This window comes from Sciurus carolinensis, chromosome 16, assembly GCF_902686445.1.
Source record: "Sciurus carolinensis chromosome 16, mSciCar1.2, whole genome shotgun sequence".
NCBI classification, from domain to species: domain Eukaryota; kingdom Metazoa; phylum Chordata; class Mammalia; order Rodentia; family Sciuridae; genus Sciurus; species Sciurus carolinensis.
Window position 1 is genome coordinate 33,656,518 of NC_062228.1, and position 5,650 is coordinate 33,662,167.

Consider the following 5,650-nt stretch of genomic DNA (forward strand, 5'->3'; position numbering starts at 1 on the left):
GGGTACCTCACTACCACTGGAGGAGAGTGGAAGTTCGGGGTCCCCGTCTCCGTGGAGTGGTGCACCTCAGGAGTGAGAACGCTTGCTTCCTAGTGGCCTTCTCGGATCTCCCTGGTGGGGAGCACCGGGCGGCACCATCATGAACCGATGAGGCTGGAGGCGTAGGGCCTCCTCCATTTCTGTGGTGTTTGGCTGTGGTAGAATAGTTATTCTTTAAGAGTTTCTCCCTTGCCAGGCTGCTCCTTTATCATCTGGGGGGCAGGTAGCAGGCTTTTAGGAACTTTTTTGCCTGTACCCTTTTCAGCTCCAAGTCTGGGACATCTGAAGGAAACAGAAAACCCAGGAGACTCACCATTGTGCTGTTCCTTGGGTCTTGAGGTTCCTGGGCAGTTTGTCCTCTTAAGCTTTCAGAATCCTCTTAGAGGCTGGGAATATAGCTCAGTTGGTAGAGTGCTTGCCTAGCATGCACAAGGCCCTGGGTTCAATTCCCAGTACCACCAAAAAAAAAGGAGCCTCTTCAGAATCTTCTTTTTCTTTTGCTCCTCCTTCTCTTCCCCCTCTTCATTTTCTTCTTTATATAATGTCTGAGGTGTTAGATTGAACTTAGCAGGAGAAATAGGAAAAATATGTCTAATCCATCTTGGTGGAAGTGAAGGTCCCCCCAGATCTTGTTCTTTATAATGGCCACAATGCACTCCTTGAACAAATGAATCATACTTGATTAAAAATGGCCCTGCCGTTGGACCCTTACCTTGTTCCCAGTCTTTGCGTCATATACAACACTGCAATGAACGTCTTTCTTCCTAGCTCTTTGGTTCCTTCTGTGAATATGTCATAATTCTGGAAGTTTTTGAGTAAGCAGGGTAGATTTCATTTGGTAAGTTGCTTCTCAGAGTGGAAATTTTCTGTGGAGAGGGAAGGAGAAGAAAATGGGGCTTGGGAAAAGTTAGACTGGGACTGGGAATGTGCTCGGCCCAGCCTCACGTAGACTTCCTCTGGGGGTCAGCCCACGTCAGAGGTCTCTGGAGAGTCCTCAGCTGGCCTTGATCTGGGCTGGTCCTGCTGTTTGGGAGGTATTGCTTTCTGACTCCTATCTTTCCAGGCTTATTCGTCAAGGTAAGGAGACCAATTTGGGAGAATGTGTACCTTCTCCTCAGCAGCTGATCTTGCCCCTGCAGGGATGGCCGTCAGGACAGGCCTCTGGTGGGACTTGTTCTTATTGCAGCGTGTAACACACTTTATATAGATCATCTCCTTTAGAACTATGCCATGTGGGAGGGCAGGCTCAGAAAGGAGAGTGACTGGTCCGGGGTCACACTGGGAGTAGACAGATGAGAACTTCAGTGCCTGGTGTTTCAGTTCCGGAGTCTGAATCAGAATAGGAGTTTGGAGTGCAAAGTAACATTCTGGAAAGGTCCATGTAGAAAATAATGACCAGAAAGAGGACTATGTAGGTCTAGATCTAATTGAGGGCAAAATCATGAAGGAAGAGAGGTGCAAAGGAGAGGAAGGAAGAGGAGGAGGTGACCACAAATACCTAGGCACCTGCAAAAACCTGTGCAGAAAGATGGATCTGGTAGTAATTACCTGGGGGGTCTGGCAGTTCCCAAGTGGGTCCCTGGGACTATATTGCTATATATTTTATAGCAATGCAATTCTAGAGGACAGTTTTTGTCGGGGCAACTGTTATTGGGAACCTGAAAAATATCATTCATCGGTTAGAGGCCAAACTGCATTTAGCAGCCATGATAAAGACAGGCACACAGGTGGAGAGACACGCCCAGGCCCACACAGTCACACACGCACACAGCTACCTAGAGCTGTAGATGTGGCTACCCCACTCCTGCACACACACACCACAGAAAACATGAGGTGCGTGCACAAACACACACACATGTACACACCGCAGACACACAGGCAGCAGACACACACGCATGCCTCCCACCCACAGCAGAGAGATGCGCACATGCATGTGTGTGCACACAGCAGACACAGCCACACCCCGGGCACACGCCAGGCAGAGGGTCGTGCATTGCCAACGAGGACACACGGGCACGCAGGGAGGCCGGCCCCACAGACGCGTGCGCACACACCCACGTAGCGGCATATGGAGCAACCCCGCCTCCCCCATGGCTTCCAGGAGGCTCAGCGGGGGTGCGAGCGCCACATCTGACTTTCCTTGTGTTCGTTAGACGCTCGGTGTAATTAAATGTTACATTGAATAATCCAGAGCGGGCTCAGTGGAGGCGGAGGTGGCTGTGGTGGGCTGGGGCGAGGAGCTGAAGGCCTGTGTCTGTCCCACTCTCCTGTGTCCCGCAGGCCCTCCAGCCACCACCTCACCTCAGACTCTGGAGAGGTGTGGGCATAGGGCCACAGGGCACAGGGGGCCCTTAGAACTGCCCCCTTCTACCCGGCTGGCAGAGAGGCAAGAGCCCCAGGTGCCTGGGACACCCAGTCAGGCCTGAGGGAAGAGGGCACAGGAGGGTGGTCCTCAGGCCCCTGGACTGTCCTGGATCCTACTGGTCACTTGTCTCTCTTCTGGTGTGGGGGGGTTCCTTCTGGGCCTTAGGGACAGAGAAGGGGCATCTGGACATGGTGTAGCCCCTGTGTGCTGCGGAAGCCTGCCCAGCTCACCTCCTCTGGGAGGGAGAGGCGAGAAGAGTCTCCATCCCCCCATCTCTGTTTTTCTAAACGGGTGTGGGGCCTGCCTTGGCCTCCACGGGAGGCAGCCTGTGTGGCGGTGCAGCCTCCTGTCTAGGTGCTTCTTATTAACCGTGTGACCGAGGACAAATCCCTTCACCTCTATGAACCGCAGTGTCTTCAGGGGTAAAGTGGGGGTGATACTGGTGCTGGCATCACAGGGTCATTGGAGGGATAAAACAGACCCTTCAGACACCCCGGCTCGTCCCCACTGGCCCCCTGCTGGCCCAGCGTTTAAGCCAGGCCTGGAACACAGGCTCTTACCCACAGAGCTGCCCTGATCTGTGTCTGCTCATCTGCCCAGGTGTGGAGCCAGGGCCAGTGGCCCCCAGCGCAGCCTGGGTTCCCTCTCTGAGCCGCAACTGCCTCGTCTAAGGAATGGGGTTGATGGTTCCTGTGGCCTGGCAGGGCAGCAAGGCCGCGATGGGCCCGAGATCTGATGAAGCGCTGGTCAGACCCCTCTTCGCCGCCTTGTTCACCTCAGGGGAGCCCCAGCAGTAAGCCCCCTCCCCTCTCTGTTGCTCCAGGGAGCCCAGAATCGGCACACACACACACACACACACACACACACACACACACACACACAGCTCGCAGCCCATCCCAGCCCTTTGATGCCTGGCGGGTGTGCAGGCTGCCCGAGAGCCCCAGGGTGACTTCACCATGGCCAGACGCTTTCTGATGTGAATTTTGAAATGAGTGCCAGTCCTCAACATATGCCAGCTGGACAGTGGGTGGGGTGGACTGAGGACAAGTCACCAGGGAGGTGACGTAGCCTCTGCCCACTACGGTTGGGCCACCCTTGGAGAGAATGAGTGGAAAAGAGCTCAGTCCAAATCCTCACCAGAGGTCGGCTCCCATCTGCCACTGTCAGCCTGGCTCCTGAGGTGGCTGAGCCCAGGGCGGGGGCCGACTCTCCTTGTGTGCACACACACCAGCGCACACTCGAAGCTCTGCGTGGGTACCCACGGGCACAGATAGGAGCAAGCACCAAGACACACCCTAGAGGGTCCTGGATTTTCATGTGCAAACCCAGAGGGGTCAACTCAGGGACAAGGTCAAGGTCACACATGCCCTTGGAGACACAGATCGGGTTCACTGGACACATAGGACTGTATGTGTATGCAAGAGAGAAGCCTAGCACCGAGCTCCTGCCCGCTGCTTCGGAGAGACCTGCCACTGTTTCTCTTGTCCCATTTCATCCCACGACTGTCCTGCCACTTCTCCCAGAGGCTAAGTGACTGCTCAGAGCCTCAGGGTTCCCAGGTAGCCCAGCTAGTGGAGGTCCAGGCCAGAGTGTCCTGCAGCATCGCACAAGAGGAGGCCTCCTGGACTCTCTTCCTGGCCTCTGCTGAGGCTGAGCTGTGAGGGTGACTGGAGATGGGGTACCTTCGAGAGGAGAAGGTGACTTCTGGGAGAATGTTTTAAACATGGCGTGCGCCCTCCCTGCCTCCTGCTCCCCCGGACTCTGAGCTACGCAGAGCCAGCTCGTGAATATTCAGGACCCAGAGACGCTCTGCTCGCTCCTGTTTCTTCCCCTACTCCTTGTTTTGTGCTGAGTCTTAAGTGAAATTGATCTTTTTTTTTTTTTTTTTTGGGAAAAAGAAATCTGTCTTTTGTTCCCAAGCTCCCCAGGGCCCCTCAGAAGAGGAGGCCCCCTGCCCGGTTTGAGGGGCACGCCTCAGAACCAATCGCTGCTTGGCACAGTTCCCCGGGCGCTGGGCTTGGGCGTGATGCCATGCAAGCAGATGGCCGTGATTGCTGGCAACCCGGAGACCCTGCAGGAGAGTCGCGTATGGGTGTTTACAGCATCCTGGGCCCACCGAGAGCATCAAAATGGCAGACCAAGTGGTGCCCGGTCAGGGCACATTCCTGAAAAAGGAGAAGGAGCCCCTTCTTCTGCCAAGGGAAGCCCTGCCCAACCCCCGGGGCCCAGCTTCCAGCACCCAGCCCTGTGTCACATCCAGGGAGAAGTGGTCCCTTGATTCTGAGGTCGCTGCTCTCCCTGGCCTCCACCTCCTGCCTCTGTGCCTTTGACCACTGTCCCTACAGCTCCCCAGAGACTCAACCCCTCTGACCTGCTCTTGAAGAGAGCCCTAATTCATTTGGAAAATAGATGTGAACACCTACTGTGTGCTCAAAAATGAGAAGCAAGATAAAGGCCCTCAGAGCCTCTTGCCTTTCCTCCAAAGTCCCCATCAGCTTGTGTTTAGTGCGTGGCGGGATAAAAGCCCATCTCCATTCCCAGACTGAGTGCCACAAGGGCACATAATAGTTGCTCAATAAATACTGTGGAATGGCTTTAGGGGGCTTTGCCCACCTAGAGATTATAGTCCAGGGTGAATCACTCTCTCCTCCTCTCACCTCTTGCTGTGTGTGTCCTATTCTTCCCTGTGCTGAAGACCTCCTAGGACAGGCACCATGGCCTCTGTCTCCCCAAGGCGCTGACCATAGAGTGGCTGGTGTTATACAGATCAGGAAGCTGACATGGAGATGGACTTTTCTCAGGGACCACGTAAACACACAGTTCCCAGGGAGGATCAGGAATGCACAACTGACCCTGTCACTCCGCCACCTGTCTCCGTGGATGCTTCCCATCCAGGCTTCCTGTCCCTGCTCCTCAGACCACCATAGGCTCTTCATGGTCCACTGCCTCACTTCCTACCTGCTTTCCCTTTCATTCATCAGGGGTATTTATTGAACACCTACTATGTGCCAAGTCCTACCCAGGGACTGAGGATAAAACAGTGACTAAAATACTCCATTCTCATGGAGCTAACATTCTAGTGGCAGGGTGGAGTGGGGTGTAGACAGGGGACATGTGACCAGATGAGTGTATTATGTGTCAGGAAGAGAAGAGCAAGGAAGACGGACCAAGCAGGACAGGGCCAGGAAGAAATGTGAGGGAGGACAAGGACAGCATCTGCCTGGAGTGGAGATCTGCATGAGGTTC

General features: G+C 54.6%; 1 non-coding gene across 1 annotated transcript; it reads left to right on the forward strand.

The window, feature by feature from the left end:
* The first annotated feature begins 427 nt into the window (after positions 1-427).
* Positions 428-500, forward strand: Trnaa-agc (transfer RNA alanine (anticodon AGC)). Its single transcript has one exon. It is a non-coding gene; the product is annotated as a tRNA-Ala (tRNA).
* Positions 501-5,650: the final 5,150 nt, after the last annotated feature.